Raw genomic sequence first — 19,208 nt, 5'->3', positions numbered from 1 at the left:
TCCCACTCTCTCTCTCTCTCTCTCTCTCTCTCTCTCTCTCTCTCTCTCTCTCAGACACACACACACACATGTGAGTAGAAAACGTGCACACAACCTCCTTCTTCACAACAAAACTCCACTTTTACTTAAATCTACTTTCATCTCAATTAAAATGTAGGATATTTATAAAATATATACATTAAACCAACACATAATCAATTCTATACCAAGTTACTAAATGAAATAATTTGAACCGGCTTGAGAACCTTCTTGCCCAAACTTTAGCCGGACTTTATTCATTTTGAACCTATCTTTCCTCTCTCCCCCTCATCTCCCACTCTTAGGCTCTCTCTCTCTCTCTCTCTCTCTCTCTCTCTCTCTCTCTCTCTCTCTCTCTCTCTCTCTCTCTCTCTCTCTCTCTCTCTCTCTCTCTCTCTCTCTCTCTCTCGTTGTCGGTACTCTCACACCCCGATCCTATCTCTATTTCACAAGTATGTTTTTCTCTCTCCGTCTAATCCTTCTTCTCTCTCCTTCCCTCGGTACTTATTTAACATACCACAACCGCCACCTTAGAGAGCATACATATGAGTGGAATCCATGCTTCTATAAACTCGAAAAAGCATCACATGTAGCAAAAAAATACGAATTGATTAACTCGCAAATAAAATTAACCCCATCCATACGCACACCTGGCACTCGACTTTTTTCAATAATTTATTCCGCCACCACGTAAAGTGGCCCCAAAAAGTGCTCCTCATGATGAACTTTCAGCATAATTATCACAAGAAAATACCCACGTTGTGTTCGTACTTATCCACGTGCAAGTATTGACCCCATTCGCCCTCCCGACGCCACTAGATTCCATGTGACGCTGATGGGGGCTTTTCACAAGCCAAGCTCCCATACCCCTCTTCTCTCGTCCCCACCCCATGAAAACCCCCTCTTAGGGAGGGAGTGATAAAAGGCATTAGAAAAAGTAAGAAAAAAAATAAATTATGATTATGTAAATATATAAGAAAGGTAAAATAGGCCACCTCATGCCTGTGGGGTAGCCCATCCCCACCTTGCCTCCTTTTTCTTCACTGTTGCCCCGCCAGGTGTCCCTTTTCCTCTCCTCCACTCAAAAGGTCAAGCCCCTCTCTCTTCCCTTTGTCCTTTCTCCTTTCTCTCCCCCTCAAGCTACCCCACCTCTCACCAATAATGCATTATAACCAACCAATAATGCACCCTAACTCACATGCAACTTACCCTATCTTCTGAAATAGTATACCCCACCCCCTCTTTCTCTCTCCTATCATATCCCATGACCCAAATACCCCCCTCTATCTCTAAAGGGCGCCATGTCTCTTGTCTTGTAGCTAAATAACCTCCCCCACACTCACACACACTCAGTTTCACTGAAAAAGGTGCCCAGAGACCCATCCCCACCCGGTGGTTACCTGATTTTTCTTGTGTTCACACACATCTACACACAGATTCACCTCTGAACACACTCCCCTCTCTCCCCTCTTGTAATTACTTTATTCTCCATGTCACCTCTCACTTTTTTTCATCAACCCATCTCTCTCTCTTAGTCTCTCTCTCATGAGACTGCTGTTCTGGCACATATACACACAGCCAGACAAGTGGGGCCCACAGTCACATGGCCTATGTAGATAATGATTTCTTCATTTCTAAATTCTAGAATTTCTCCCCCCTCCTCCCCTATATAAAGAGGGGTCACCATCACACTAAACACACACACACCATCACCAAAGAGTACACTATGCACTGTGTGTGCCTAGTGCACACACACACACCCACACGATCACCATCACCGCAATCACCATGCTCGTCTTAAGCATGACCTCTACACCCTTGGGCTATGGAAGATGAAGGGAAACTAAATGAAGGATGATGGTCGTAACCCTCGTGCGAGTCTTCGCCATCAATTCCCACCTATCCGCCATGTGCTCTACCACGCTCTCCCTTCTCATTCCCCTACCCTATGCTCCCCATTTCATCGCCTTATTCTCTAATTAAGCTTGAGGTTTTGTGAGTATGTTTTCTTGCAATGTTTTTCCCATGTGAGGTGTGCGGAATCGCCACCTAGTCTTGTGTTTGGAGTGAGCTTGTGTATGTGTGAAAGGTGTGCGGATTCGCCATCCTTTTGTGGTGCCTAAGTACTAAGCCACTATACCCCCTCCCTCACTCTCTCTCTCTCTCTCTCTCTCTCTCTCTCTCTCTCTCTCTCACTTGATCTCATTCCCTTTCCTCTTCATCATTGCTCCCAAGCATCCATCTCTCTTGGATGAAAACTTTGTTATGGTGGTGTGTTGTTTGCATCCTAGCCGCTGAAGCTAGGTGGTGCCCCCTGTTTGCTTTACCATGACAGGCTCGAGGCGCGCCATTCGGTCCCCGGTGTTTTAGAGGCCGTCGGGGTTCGGGGTTCGCTTTGCTCCTGTCAACGCATCTGCTTACCTCATTTCGTCGGCCCGCGGATAGCTTCCTCAAGAAGTTTTACGCGCTACCAACTCCTCATTATTATAGAAAAAACACACTAGTACTGGTATAGTGAAAATCGATGCACTATGTACATGTTGTCCTACCTGTATACATGTGGTCCCCACGTAACCACTTGGCTATGGAAAATGGAAAAATCTTTATTCGATGCACCATGCATGTGTATGTACATATGAACAATCCCTTGCTCCAAAAAACTCTTGACATAATTTTCCCATCCCCTAGCCTGCTAGATCATTCATGATCAGCAGCCCAGCAGCAAAAAGCGATATGAGACTCGTAGCGTCACAAGTCTCCTCATCCTTCACCAACACTGCTTGCTCCACAGATAGCTCATCTTGCTCGACCATCATTAACCTAGTATGATATAATTTAAGACGCAATCCATTTACCCTTGAATTATGTAGAATCCCATCCAGGTTAGCCAGCTGATATGTACCATTTGGAAAATACTCCACTACCTTGAAAAGGCCTTCCCACTTAACTTGAAACTTATTTTGGAAGGTGTTTTCCAGCTTACTATTGTAGCGCAAAACCAAGTCATGCTTCTTGATACCCTTACTTTTGAACTTTTCATTTATCTTTGCCAAAGCCTTATCCTGCATCTTCCCATAATGTTCCAATGCACTCATCCTATATAGATGAACCTCTTGTAACTGTAATAGCCACTCTTTGAATGCATCACTAGGCGGGCCAAGCAACTTCTAGCATCTTGACCTCAGGAAACTCTAATTCCACAGGAAATAGTGCTTCCTTTCCATATACCAAATGAAATGGAGTAAACCATGTACCTGTCTTCACTGAAGTACAGTAAGCCCATAATGCACTAGGAAATTCCAAATCCCAATTCTTTCCTTGGTGCTCTGTCACTTTCGAAAGAATTTGCACCAACTCAACATTGAACCTTTCATTTAAGCCATTACATTGTGGGTAATAAGGAGTGGTATGCTGGTGCCTAATCTTCATCTTCGTGCATAAAAAATCTAGCATTTTAGCTTTAAATCCTGGCCCCTTACCTGAAAGTAGCTCCAGTGGCACCCCAAACTTGCAACATATTTCATCATACACAAATTTTTCCACATCCTTTGCAATGATTTGTTTTTCTACTATAGCCTTTGCCCATCTAGAGAGATAGTCCACTGCATTCAAAATATAGCTTTTGCCCCTACTTGTGATAGGTAACGGTTCTATTGCATCAATCCCCCACTTTTCAAACACATCAAACGTCATAATGGTTTTTCGTAGCTCTGGCTTCAACACTCTCTTCCCAAATGCTTGACACCTATTGCAAGACCTACACCAATGGTGAACATCCTTGTGCAAACTAGGCCATACATACCGTTCTTGCAAGATCTTATGCAAGGTGATCTTTAGAGAAAAATGTCCGCCACATGCGCCTTCATGATTTTCTTCCAGCACTCTATAAAGCTCCTCCCGCCAAGGTACACGTCTCAACACGAGATCAGTCCCTTTCATGTATAAGATATCACCAATCAATTTGTACCTGTATGCTCTACGCACTTTCGAATCTCCTTTCGAATGATTCCTGTTAGCAAAAACTCCTCTTCTTGAGGCAAACATTCCCGGCCATGATAAAGAGGTAAACTGGTCCTCAACACAAATAGCTCCCCAATCATGCTTTGAGTTGCTTCATGTGCCTCTCCATTTAGAGAACGTTCAATGTGTCTGATGCTCCATCTTTCAAACTTTTTTAACAGCCCTTTAATTCTGAAACGCATTTCCTTCAATGAGGTGTTCTTGCTCTTCCACACACCCAACACTTGCTTCACAACTAACAAGGCATCACCTTTTATGTTCAGCCTTCTAACCCCATGCTTCAAACAAATGTGTAATCCGGCTTTCAAAGTAGCATATTCAGCCTCATTGTTACTATGATCATCCAATTTGAACCCTCTCTTTCATACTAGCTTTCCCTCTGGATAATAAAGTGCTATATCCCCTGAAGCCGCATCATGGCTCTTTCTGTATGAGCCATCAAAGAACAAAACATGTGCAATGATGATCTGTGACACTTCTTCAACTACCTTTCTCACCACCTCTTCCTTAACAAGAAGGGGATTCTCCTTGTACGTCAACAAATCAGCTAGGGTAGCCCTTGTACTCTCTTCCACTAGAAAAGAGAACTCAAACTCTTGCAGCTCAATTACCCATTTCTTGACCACAATTGACATGTTAGTGCCATTAATTAACGGTGGCAAAAAGGCGTAACTAGTCAAGAAAGCAAAAGGTCATGGTAGTGATAGCCGTTTTTCGGCTCTCCATAATTGCCATACTAAGTTACTCCACCCTACCAAATTCACCCAAACGCTATGGCTATCCCTACCATTTCACTGTACATAGGCGTGTGTGAGTTAGGGGGCTTTTCCCATATCTTCTTAAAAACCCTCACCTAGCTAATCACTGGGCTAGTTGAGCCAAAAAAAAAAAAAAAAAAAAAGTATATTATGGCCATGCGTATGTAAATATTTCTTTGTATATAGGGCCTAAATAAAAGATTTTTTCATAATTATTTTGGTATTTATTTAAATATTTCTACCTAGGTGTGTGTTATTTATGCTCTATACATTGCCTCACCATTACCACAATTTTTCTTACCATTTTTCATACTCTTTATTCCATATAGAAATATTTTCATGTAAGCTTCTCTTATATTTGGTGTAACTCCAACCCAACAAAAATCCAAAAAAACTAGTTTTATTTATGTGTATATTTTTCACTATTGTGATTTTTCCCTTCCTACATCTATTTTGTTTTTTTAAAAAAAAATTAGAACACCAAAAATATTTATCTTTTTATGGTAGCCTCATAATGAGAGAGATTTCTTTTGACCCCTTTATATTTTTTCCACTTATATTATTTATATTTCACATGTACATATTTTTTAGACCCCTCAATATTTGATTTTCTTAGTTGTACTATTCACTTATATCATGATCTCAACAATATCTTCAATTATAGACCTACCAAATAAGGTCAAGGGTAGGTGGCATGCATACATGCACTATGGAGGGCTCACTCTTGGAGGTATTCAAAAGAATCATCCAAAGAAGGACCCCACAAGGACCTTGTGCAGTGGAAAACAACGGTCGGTTTTGCTGAATTTTTAAAGTTCACTTGCTCTCCGAATTTGAGAAGGTGATACAAACAAAAGTTGTAGCTCGTGGGCTGAACTTTTGCCTTAAAGTTTTTCATATTTTTTTGAGCTACGAGCTGTGAGCTATGATTTTATTAGTGGAACCCAGTTTTCCCATGCTATGCAGCCACACTCTCTCTTCCACTTTATCATTTTCCTCTTTCACAAACACTTCTCCACTCATCATCCCCACCTCTCTCACCACTCCTCTCTGCACCCTACTCACCTTCTCCTCAACCTTGAAGAATAAGAAAAACCATGGTGAACTCATACCTCCCACACACAATTCCATTCCAAAATTGACCACCTAGTCTCATTTTTCCTCCTCCAAATTACCCATATCTATCATAAAACCACAAAATTCAGCCTCTTCTCTTAAAAGACAGCATCATGGTGGTTGATTACTCAGCTTCAATTACCTTGTCTCTCAAGGAAGGTCAAGAGTGGAGAAAAAATGTACCGTCAAAGCTAGTGGACCGTCAACAAGCGTCAAAATTGGCCCTACTCAAGACACTTGGAGCATCAACCTTGTAAGAAATCCACCTTTTCTTACCTCTTAAGAGTTTTTCTTCCTTATTTGTATCCTACATGGATACTCCCATTGTAAATATCCAATTCCATTTGTAAATTAATACTAACTCTACTAACACTAACCCACTATGAAAAGTCCTATCACCTATATTTCTCTCCTCTCTCTTTCCCCACCAACTTCTTGATAATTCCAAGCAAAAGAAATTAGGTAAATTGATGAAAATCTAACCCAACCATGGTTAGAGGAGTAACCCTAGCCTTCAAAATTGCTATAAAAGGAGGGTGTAGCTAGCACAAAAAGGGAAGAAGAAAGAGCACTATGCTATAGCTTGAGAAGCCAAGCTCAACCTCGTGAGAAGGAGCTCTTGAGTGGAATCTCATTGGCATTAGGCATATGTATGTGTTGTATTAGGGGTGATTAGCAAGGGAACTCTATGCCATTGTAAGAAAGAGTGATCATTAAATTGAGAGTAGGAAATCTATCATTTCTCCTACTAGAGTAAGCCCAACATTTGTTGAATCAAGGAGGGTGAATTTGGACTAAGCATGGATACCTTGTCTCCCTTCCAACGTGAAGTCATGGACAATAATGATGTGTAAGTGTCTTGGTGTTTTATTTAAGTTCTTGATAGCTTGTCTCCAAGTATTGTTATCAATTTAGCCATAAATCCCACATGCTGTAAGAGGGCGACAGGGTGGAGAGGACTCCCCTAGCCTTAAGACAGTGATTGGGGTGGCTTTTTTCTTGTGATGTGTTGTGGTGTTATTTACTCAGGCTATGTTGAACAAATACTAATCTCACTTTGATTGGTCATGACATATTTGTAAGAAGGCATTAGTGCAACAAGCACCCCCTTCCCCCTTCTCTCTCTTTCTTACATATATATATTTATGTTTGCTTGATCATTAACGATACACTTCAAAGCAGCCCGAGCACCATCTCTCTCTCCCTCTCTCTCTCTCTCTCTCTCTCTCTCTCTCTCTCTCTCTCTCTCTCTCTCGCTCTCTCTCTCTCTCGTGTTTTAGTGTGTGAGAGTGTTCCATTGATGTTAGGGTTAGTGTAAATTCCTTGCTTGTTTGTGGGTTCCTCTAACGATTCTCCTCGTTTGCGTCCTAGTTCGCTCTTAAACTAGGTGGTGCCCCTTGTGTAGTTGGGATTTGGCTGGGGGTTTGTTGTTTTGGTTTGTGTTGTGTTGTGCCCCAGCCCCATTGAGCATCACGTGAGCCTTGAAGGGTGTCTAGAGGTTGCTCTTCTTGTTGCCCGCCCCGGACCGCTTCAAATTGGTGCCCCCACTGAGGAAAACAACTCGTGTATGTTTTTGTGTAGGATCAACTTTTAGCATAGTCAAGTAGTTTGCATGAATCACGAGAGTTTGTATGATCCCTTCATTCCCATTGCAAAGCAAAAGGTACACATAATTGTTAGTACTAAGTTGCAATTTCAACGAGTAATTCGTAGAATTTTAGGTCCTCTTAGGTTGGCAGAGATAAACACATCAGTAAATCCTTTTATTTTGCCTCTCATTAGGTACGACCTTAGTTTGGACGTCTATATTTTTGTTTTGTTTTAAGAATTAGGTCATGCATAGACCATGGATAATGGCCCAGGAATACAAGTTTTTCCCTTTCATTTCACTCCACACATTAGAGTAAACATTGCAATTAGTAGAAAAATCCATTTTCAACAACGTATGGTATTCATGTTTGGTGCCCAAAGAGTAGGAGAAATTCTCGCATCACCAAACCCTGTCATTCTACCTCTTATTGATTATCATAGGTCATTTGATGTGAATACTTTTATTTTGTTGTAGAATAGATTGCAATTTAGAAAATATTATTGTGTAAATCTTTTAAAGAAAGAAAAAACATAAACGCGTCACTTTGAAATCAGTTCATTGGAGAGCCAACGCCAAATGTCTGGATATCCTCTTTTCTTTGGAGAGCCTGGAGAGGATGCAGAATTATTTCTAGCGAATTTCAAGATGTCTTGCAGTATCAAGAGGATAGTAACTGATCAAGAACATGTAGAAATGTTTGAGGTGATCCTTAGGAAAGATGCTAGCACTTGGTTTGACTCTTTGCCTGAGGAAGTTAAAGGGAATTACACAAAAGTTTTGAATCGCTTTAAGAGATAATTCTTTGATCCCCAAAACACTCAAAAACTATGGCAAGACATTGTTTCTCATAAGCAAAAAGACTTAGATGACTACTACTTGTACAAGCAAGAGTTTCTACGTCTTTGGGCTCTATGGATACGAAATGTTGCTAACCCTGGTGATGGTGCTGAATTTTTAAAGAAGGAGAGGTTCATGGCCGGGCGGACTCTTTCCTGACCTTAAGGTAAAAGTTGAGGTGGGTGCACCTGCTACCTTTGATGCAGCTGAAACTAGGGCTGCTGAGAAGTATAGGAAACTCAAGTGCGTAAGGGGAGAGGTTGCAATAGAAGGTCTTAGACCCAAAGGTAAGTCACAAGCATCAACATCTAGGGAGCTTCCTGAGGTAACGAATGAAGTGATTGAGAAGTTAAATGAATCTTTAAGCAGCCTGTCAATTCACCTTGCACAAGCTGTAGGTCCAAAGGGACAAGCAAAGAAGTCAGAAGAGAGAGAGCCACGAACTAGGAGAGTCTTGCAATGTTGGAATTGCGGAGAGTCTGGACATGGGATGTATAATTGTCCTTGGCCCCGTGGAGAGCCAGGGAGACCTAACTTGAATTACCCAGTGATGAATGCAGGAGAAGGAGCTGGTCAACAACCAAGGCTTCTACAAAGGCCAAATGGACCAAGACCACCTCCACAAGGGGTAGAAGGAGTTCCACCTTTGCCAGATCCAAATGAGCATGTGGTAGAGGTGACAAATTCAAATGAGGTTGACATGGAAGCCAATGACATTAAGCGTGGCCAAGGAAAAGGTAAAGAGAAAGAAGGAGTCACATCACAGAATGACCATGGACAAGAAAAGAAGGCAAAGGAGACCAAGGAGGCTAAGAGGACTCGACGTCGTATCAACCTCCAAGACTTCCCTCTTGGACATGGTATGGCTCCGTACAACTTGTTGGAAGACATGAGAGGTAAGGGTCCTGATATTTCATGGCCTCAATTTCTTGCATTATGTCCACAAGTTAGGAGGGATTTAACAAGGGCTGTTAGCACTAGGAGAAAGGTAAAAGAGAGTGTGCCTGTTGTAAAATTTTCACAAGCTGAAATGAATGAGGACATTACACCGGTGCTAGATTGTTACATCAAAGGAAGATTGGTTAGGAAAGGTCTAGTGGATGGGGGTGCACAAATTTGCATCATGACAGAGGGACTCATGCAGAGACTAGGCATGCACATCCATGAGACACCTAAAATTAAGGTCAAGATGGCAAACAATAGCAAGGCTAGGTGCGTAGGCATTTGTAAAAATGTTTTTGTGGAGGCCTTTGGCATTAAGAAGGCAATGGATTTCTATGTCATGTCTACCAAAGGAAATGGTTACCCATTTATCCTAGGAAGACCATGGCTAATGAAAATGCGAGCTTTGCAGGATTGGGAGAGTGGAAAGCTAATTTGCAGGAACGAAAATCATAAGAAGGTTGTCTTTGACATGAAGGAGCAACGCCAAGAGGAGCTCCATGAAGAATCATCTCAAAGTGAGACGGAAGAAGGTTGGACCGATAACACTTCAGAAGAAGAAAGTACCGGCAGCATTACTGAAGAGGAGTCTTCCATCGAAGTCATGGGGGTAAGGTTTAAGCCAAGCAACCAAGAGACCTCTTGTCAAGGCTTGGAGGAGGTAGGTCCTCAAGAGAACGAAGGTGTTCAAGATGAAGGAATGATGGAAGGTATGCTATCAACAACACTTACAAAGGATGAAAGAGAGGAGACGTTCAAATGTGTGCTAAGGAAGCTTCCTAGGCTTTTTGCTAAAGACTACACCGACGTGCGTGGGGTAGATGTTGTTCAACACAAAATTGAGTTGAAGCCAGAGGCCACACCTAAGGCTCAGAAGCTACGAAGGCTAGGAGTCATCAAGGAGCAGGCTTTACTCAAGGAGGTAAGAAAGCTTCTAGCAGCAGGTTTCATTTATCCAGTGGAGAATTCAGAGTGGGTCTCTCCCGTTGTTGTCACTCCTAAGAAAAACGGAAAGTGGAGGGTGTGTGTGGATTACCGTCCACTCAATGAGGCAACAAAAAGAGATCACTTTCCCCTCCCATCTCAGGATGAGATACTAAATGAGGTAGCTGGTCATGAGAAGTACACTGTGTGTGATGGCTACTCAGGCTACTTTCAAATAGGTATCGCATTGGAAGATCAATTGAAAACAACCTTTATCACTCCTTGGGGTTGTTATGCTTTTAGAGTCATGCCATTTGGTCTGACAAATGCTCCTACAACATTCCAACGTTTCATGAATATGGTGTTTCAAGCATTCTTTGGAAAGTCAATTGGGGTGTTCATTGATGATTTTTTTATTTATAGCTCAAAATCATTGCATCTACAAAGGGTAGAAGAAGGTTTAAAGAAGCTCTACGACATGGGAGGTCAACTCAATCCCGACAAGTGCCATATAGGTGAGGATGAAGTAATCTTGCTTGGTCATAAAGTTTCTTACAAAGGCATTGAAGTGGATCCTTCAAAGGCAAAGACTCTTATTGAGCTCCCATCACCGAAGAGTCTTAAGGAGGTCATCTCTTTCATTCAGAAGGTGAAGTATATGTCACGCTTCATTCACTTAGCCTCGGAGTTGCTTCATCCTTTGCAAAAGTTGACACAACAAGTAGAATTTGCATGGTCTGATGAGCTTGAAGAGTATTTTTGTAACATTAAAGTCATTTTGTCAGAGCTACCAACACTCATGCCTCCTTGTTGGGAGTACACATTCTTTGTTAGCTCTAGTGTTGGAAGGGAAACAATTGGTGCTGTGTTGCTACAACAAGATCCCCAGAGTACAAGGATGCGACCCATGTACTTTGCTAGTAGGGTCATGAATGCTTTGGAGAGAGACTATACAGAAGCAGAACTCATGATGCTTTCTCTCATGTTTGCGGTGAGAAAGTTTAGATCCTACCTGCTACCAAAACCTTTTGTAATTCTCATTGCAGAAAATTTGTTCCCTTGGGTGTCATCTCAAATGAATCTTAGTACTAGGATCTCAAAGTGGATTATGGAGTTGCAAGAGTTCCAATACTCTTTCAAGGTAGAAGATAGTGTGTGTGCACAATTGGCAGGGATTCTCACTTATAGGGTACATGAGAAGGAAATTAAGGTGCCTCAAGTAAAGACCCTACCATTGCCACCACCAAAAAGTATTCCCAATGCTTTTACCTTGTTCTTTGATGGAGCTTTTCGACGAGCCACAGGGAAAGCAGGGGGAGGGCTAGTGTTGCTCAACCCAAGTGGAGAGGTGGTCATGAAAGAGACGGTCAATCTACCAGGTTCAACTAGCAACAATGAAGCAGAATATGACACACTACTTCATGGTTTGAAGATGTGCATTGGCCAAGGGATAAAACGTCTCATGGTAAAGGGAGATGCACTTCTCATTGTTAAACAGATTTTAGGCATTTGGGCATGCAAGAATGAAATCTTAAGAACAAAAGTTCATGCCATTCGTAAGATGTTCAATCAGTTTGAAGAAGTGCAACTATATCATATTCCGAGGAAACAAAATGAAGATGCCGATTTACTTGCACAACAAGCAGTTACATGTGTTGAGAGAGAAGTGCAGGTCATCATGGTGGCAGCAGCTATCAAGCAACCGAGATACCAAGGATTGGAGTCATTGGCTCCCATTATTGGCTACATTTTGGAGGGTGAGTTTCCACAAGACTTCACGAAGGCTTAGAAGAGGAGACTCATGAAGAAGGAAAGTTTCTATCTCTTCCTAGAAGGCTCCCTCTATCAAAAAGGGAAGGATCAAGTGTGCAGAAGAGTACCAACTATCGAGGAAATTCCAGCCATTCTAAAAGGTTTGCATGAAGAGGCATGTGGTGGTCATTTTCCCCAAGAATCAACTGTGAAGAAGATTTTGCTTGCGGGGTATGTTTGGCCAAGCTTGCATGTGGACGTTCAACATTGGTGTAAAAGCTGTCACAATTGTCCGATAAATGGAAATAGAAGGTTGGTGCATGGCCTGAGGCAAATAGTTCTTGCAAATGGACCCTTTGAAAAGTGGGGCATTGATGCTATGGGTCCTCTGCCTAGGACAAAAAATGGTAAACTCTACATTCTAGTGGCTGTAGACTATATGACTAGGTGGGTGGAAGCTCAAAGTGTGGCAAGAGTGAATGAGAGGACAGTTAGCAAGTTTGTGTACAATCACATTTGTTGCAGATTTGGCACACCTTTGGAGATTGTTTCTGATAATGGTCTAGGGTTTAGGAAGGTCTTGCTCACAGAAGTTTGTGAAGAGCTTCACATTCTACATCGTCATAGCACACCATACTACCCACAGTCAAATGGTTTGGTGGAGAAGGCTAATGGTGTCATTGCACTAATCATTAGAAAGATGGTGCAAAACAAGACAAAATTATGGGATGACTTCTTGGATGGTGCCTTGTGGGCATATCAAACCACATATAGGGAAGCCACGGAGTTCACACCATTTCACTTGGTCTATGGTCAAGAGGCTTTGCAACCTATCGAGCTCAACATTCCAACAATGCGACTTCATGGCAAAGGAGCACAAGATGATCAAGAGGTATGGATGGATCGACTTCTTACGTTAGTGGAGCTTGAGTGGAAAAGAGAAGCAACATATGAGTGCTACAAGAGGAAAGCCACACAAGCGAAAGAAACGCACGACAAGAAACTGAAGGACAAAGGCATCAAGGAAGGAGAGCTTGTGCTAAGGTATGACAATCGACTTGACAATCGTTTTGATGCCAAGTTTGAAACTAGATAGCAAGGGCCATACATAGTCAAGAAGGCTTTCAATTCTAATTACTATCAGCTTATGGACTTGAATGGTAAAGAGCACTCCAGGAAGGTAAACGGGTATCGCTTGAAGCCCTATTTGAGTCGCCTTCTACCAAAGGATCTACCAAAGATTTGTCCAAAGGCCGCTGTCTCATGTAAGTATTGTTACATGAAGCGAGAATGTAACTCCAGCCAAAATTCTAAGGGGCCAAACAATGAAGATCTTGTCAAGGACTCTGAAGCACTCTCTTTGGAAAAGATGCTCTATGATGGTACATGAATATACCATCATCGTGGGGGGAGGGCTAATGATAGCCGTTTTTTGGCTCTCCATAATTGCCATACTAAGTTACTCCACCCTACCAAATTCACCCAAATGCTATGGCTATCCCTACCATTTCACTGTACATAGGCGTGTGTGAGTTAGGGGGCTTTTCCCATATCTTCTTAAAAACCCTCAGCTAGCTAGTCACTGGGCTAGTTGAGCCAAAAAAATAAAAGTATATTATGGCCCATGTGTATGTAAATATTTCTTTGTATATAGGGCCTAAATAAAAGATTTTTTCATAATTATTTTGGTATTTATTTAAATATTTCTACCTAGGTGTGTGTTATTTATGCTTTGTACATTGCCTCACCATTACCACAATTTTTCTTACCATTTTTCATACTCTTTATTCCATATAGAAATATTTTCATGTAAGCTTCTCTTATATTTGGTGTAACTCCACCCCAACAAAAATCCAAAAAAACTAGTTTTATTTATGTGTATATTTATCACTATTATGATTTTTCCCTTCCTACATCTATTTTGTTTTTTTTCTAAAAAATTAGAACACCAAAAATATTTATCTTTTTATGGTAGCCTCATATTGAGAGAGATTTCTTTTGACCCCTTTACATTTTTTCCACATATATTATTTATATTTGACATATACATATTTTTTAGACCCCTCAATATTTGATTTTCTTAGTTATACTATTCACATATATCATGATCTCAACAATATCTTCAATTATAGACCTACCAAATAAGGTCAAGGGTAGGTGGCATGCATACATGCACTATGGAGGGCTCACTCTTGGAGGTATTCAAAAGAATCATCCAAAGAAGGACCCCACAAGGACCTTGTGCAGTGGAAAAAAACGGTCGGTTTTGATGAATTTTTAAATTTCACTTGCTCTCCGAATTTGAAAAGGTGATACAAACAAAAGTTGTAGCTCGTGGGCTGAACTTTTGCCTCAAATTTTTTCATATTTTTTTTAACTACGAGCTGTGAGCTATGATTTTATTAGTGGACCCCAGTTTTCCCATGCTATATAGCCACACTCCCTCTTCCATTTTATCATTTTTCTCTTTCACACACACTTCTCCACTCATCATCCCCACCTCTCTCACCACTCCTCTCTGCACCCTACTCACCTTCTCCTCAACCTTGAAGAATAAGAGAAACCATGGTGAACTCATACCTCCCACACACAATTTCATTCCAAAATTGACCACCTAGTCTCATTTTTCCTCCTCCAAATTACCCATATCTATCAAAAAACCACAAAATTCAGCCTCTTCTCTTAAAAGACAGCATCATGGTGGTTGATTACTCAGCTTCAATTACCTTGTCTCTCAAGGAAGGTCATGAGTGGAGAAAAAATGTACCGTCAAAGCTAGTGGACCGTCAACAAGCTTCAAAATTGGCCCTACTCAAGACACTTGGAGCATCAACCTTGTAAGAAATCCACTTTTTCTTACCTCTTAAGAGTTTTTCTTCCTTATTTGTATCCTACATGGATACTCCCATTGTAAATATCCAATTCCATTTGTAAATTAATACTAACTCTACTAACACTAACCCACTATGAAAAGTCCTATCACCTCCATTTCTCTCCTCTCTCTTTCCCCACCAACTTCTTGATAATTCCAAGCAAAAGAAATTAGGTAAATTGATGAAAATCTAACCCAACCATGGTTAGAGGAGTAACCCTAGCCTTCAAAATTGCTATAAAAGGAGGGTGTAGCTAGCACAAAAAGGGGAGAAGAAAGAGCACTATGCTATAGCTTGAGAAGCCAAGCTCAACCTCTTGAGAAGGAGCTCTTGAGTGGAATATCATTGGCAATAGGCATATGTATGTGTTGTATTAGGGGTGATTAGCAAGGGAACTCCATGCCATTGTAAGAAAGAGTGATCATTAAATTGAGAGTAGGAAATCTATCATTTCTCCTACTAGAGTAAGCCCAACATTTGTTGAATCAAGGAGGGTGAATTTGGACTAAGCATGTTGTCTCCCTTCCAACGTGAAGTCATGGACAATAATGATGTGTAAGTGTCTTGGTGTTTTATTTAAGTTCTTGATAGCTTGTCTCCGAGTATTGTTATCAATTTAGCCATAAATCCCACATACTGTAAGAGGGCGACAGGGTGGAGAGGACTCCCCTGGCCTTAAGACAGTGATTGGGGTGGCTTTTTTCTTGTGATGTGTTGTGGTGTAATTTACTCAGGCTATGTTGAACAAATACTAATCTCACTTTGATTAGTCATGACAGATTTGTAAGAAGGCATTAGTGCAACAATCACCCCCTTCCCCCTTCTCTCTCTTTCTTACATATATATATTTATGTTTGCTTGATCATTAACGATACACTTCAAAGCAGCCCGAGCACCATCTCTCTCTCTCTCTCTCTCTCTCTCTCTCTCTCTCTCCTGTTTTAGTGTGTGAGAGTGTTCCATTGGTGTTAGGGTTAGTGTAAATTCCTTGCTTGTTTGTGGGTTGCTCTAACGATTCTCCTCTTTTGCGTCCTAGTTCGCTCTTAAACTAGGTGGTGCCCCTTGTGTAGTTGGGATTTGGCTGGGGGTTTGTTGTTTTGGTTTGTGTTGTGTTGTGCCCCAGCCCCATTGAGCATCATGGGAGCCTTGAAGGGTGTCTAGAGGTTGCTCTTCTTGTTGCCCGCCCCGGACCGCTTCAGTAGCAAGTAATGACGAAATCATCGACAAGCAAATATTACATTGGCCATCACTAGCTCTACTTCCGAGAACTTTATCTCTACTACCAACTTCACTCGGATTGCACAATACACTAGCCTCATATAATGGCTGCCCTTCCTCTTTTGCAATAGCATGTCCCTAATGGCATCATCCCCTACTCATGGATTTACATAAAATACTTGCTCCCAATCAGGAGCCTGCATGGCTGACAACCCCCCTAACACCTCTTTCACCTCTTGAAACACTTCTTCACAATTGTCATCCCATTGCAATGGATCATGCTTTGCCTCTTGTTGTAATGGATAAAGAATCTGAGAAGACAATGGAATAAACCGCGCCATGTACTTCACTTTGTGTATAAAAGTTGCCAATTACTTTGTACTCGTAGGTGATGGAAGAAGAACAATAGACTTCACCTTGTCTAGATCAGCTTCAATGCTATTTTCTGACACCATGTGGCCCAATAACTTCACCCTTGGCTGTGCTAAATGAAATTTCTTTGGATTTAGTTGTCCTCCACATTCATCATATCAAGCCAATACCATTTGCAGCTTCTCATGGTGCTCAGCCTTACTGCTGTAGACAGAGAAATCATCCATAAAAGCTTTAACACAACTACCAATGAATGGTTCCAACACCCCATTTTCTTTCTCTTGATAGAAAGATGGTCCATTTGACAACCCAAATGGCAATACCGTGTAGCAATAGCAGCCCCATGGCGTAAAAAGAGTTGTCTTTGTTTGGTCTTTAAGAGAAATCTTCAATTGAAAATAGACTGAAAAACCATCACACACATTGTACCTCTCATAACCTTCCACCACTGAATCCAAGATCTGATCGATGAATGGAAGAGGATATGGGTTCTCCCTAGTGGATGCATTTAAGGGCTGAAAATCTACACAAATCCTCCACTTCCCATCCTTCTTTGGACTCACCCGTTCTGTGGTCTCCACAGGGACTATGAACCCTACCTTCAATAACTTGTCCACCTCTTCCCTCAAGGCTTCCATCTGCTTGTGACCCATCCTTCTTAGCCTTTGTCACACTGGCTTAGCATCTTATTTCACCTCTATATGCATCTCTTCTCCCTTGAACCCTCTGATCTCTTCATATGAAGTAATGAACAAATCAGGAAAACTAGCCAGCATGTGCAAATATATCTCCTTCTCCATGGCTGAGAGGTCTCCACTGATCATTTATGTCATCAATTCCTGCTTCTTTGAGGATTCAACCTTGGTTTGCATCAGCCCTTCAATCACTTCATAAGGTCCTTCACTTTCATCTTCAACCTCATTTGCAAATGCAACTAAACCAGACTCCTGGGTTTCTTTGTCCATCAAAAAGAATGCAACATCAGCATCCTCATCACTGCTGGTAGTACTATCACTATCCTCATCAGCCACTGTGGAATAGTCTTCATCACTAGACTCATCTTCATCTTCATAAATCTCCTCCAGTCATTTCCTTGTGTCCATATTATATAGCTTCTTGGCACTTGTCTTTCCATAGAGGCTAATTGTACCACGTCACCAATCTTGAACAACTCCCACTGCACGTAACCATGTTCTGCCCAATATAATAGGATATGCTCCCAACCCCACTGGAATCACATAAAAATCAACCACTGCCTTTGCATCATACGCCTCCACTTCTAAGCTCTTTACAACACCCAAAAATTTTACTTTTTGATGATTTGCCAATCTGATCCGAAAGCCTGACACCCCAATCACTGTAAGGCCCATCTTCTCAACGCATGAGTGTGTTATGAAACATATTTGGGCTCCTCCATCAACATAGACCTATCCCAGATTTTTTCTTTTATGCCACACATCTACTATTGGGCAAATATCTGGTAGCTCATCCATCGCTAACACTTTCACTGAACCTCTCTCTGGCTCTTTCTCCATTGGATTAACCATCCTCTTCTACTGTTGCTTTAGCTTAGGTACCATCTCTATAAGCTACCCAAAAGTAACATCAGCTTTCGTGCTTGTCAGATCCTCCTTTAAGTCATAGCTTAATTGCCCATCCCCTAGTGGAAAATCTGAAACATAAAACTTGCGACGACGAGCCCTTCTTTTCCTCTTGGCCTTGACATCCTCATCTTCATTGCTCTTCCCTTCTTCTTGCTAGGACCTGGGGCACTTCTTCCTTCCTTTTACTCTGTGGTTCTCTTCCCAATAGACATCACTAATTTATCCTCTAGCTTTGATTCCTTCTCAAAGGTGACTACACTGATCACTTTTGTCTTTCCCTTTATCTCCTAGGTTAATCCACTGGTTCCTTCCTCTCCCTTAATTTCAATGCCATAATCATTTGACCTAGTTAGCACCTGTCTTGGCAATGGATACATGTCTCCCCCCATCCTAGGTGGCTTATCACATTGCGGTCTGATGTGGCCCAACTCTCCACAATTATAACATGTGGGCATCTGCCTCCAGAACCTACCATTGCTTTGTCCAACACCATTCTTAGGCCTTTCTTCACCTCCTAGCTGATTTGCAAACCTCCCTCGACCTCACTTATTTCCCACTTGACCTAGCATGTTTAGGCTGAGATTATTCATTAAATCTACCACTTGCCTCATGTCTTGCCTTAGGCCATCATCTTGCACTGCTGTATTGACCACTGTTGGCATAACCTGAGGAGTAACAGGAACCACTGGTTCATGATGAACCCCTGGCATACGACCTTGTGAAGAATCCACAGGCTGAAATTCATACCTCATGGGCAAAGACTCTACCCCTAACTGGCTCATTTTCCTCATCTTCCACTCTTTGTTCCTTGCTACCTCTAGTGCATCTTCATATGTCCTAGGCTTCTTTAGCTCCACTCTCCAACGTATATTCTCCAAAAGACCAGTCAAGAATCTGTCCTTATTCATCATGTCAGGTGGGGGTACTTGTGGTGCTATGGCCTTGGAAATCCTCTCCCATGCCAATGAAAACTTACATATATACGCATCTACTGGTTCACCTTCCTTTTGCACCAAACCCTGTACTTCTTCCCACACTTTGTCAGGATCTTCTATCCTCAGAAACTCCACTTCCAATCCATGCTTTAGATTGTCCCAACTCAATCTTATAGGTGGATCAACCCCACGCAACTCTTCTTCAAATGCTTTGGACCAAACTCGTGCACCACTCTTCAAACAAATTT

Source organism: Adiantum capillus-veneris, chromosome 19 (assembly GCF_014529385.1).
Source record: "Adiantum capillus-veneris isolate H3 chromosome 19, ASM1452938v2, whole genome shotgun sequence".
NCBI classification, from domain to species: Eukaryota; Viridiplantae; Streptophyta; class Polypodiopsida; order Polypodiales; family Pteridaceae; genus Adiantum; species Adiantum capillus-veneris.
This window is presented reverse-complemented; position numbering follows the sequence as displayed.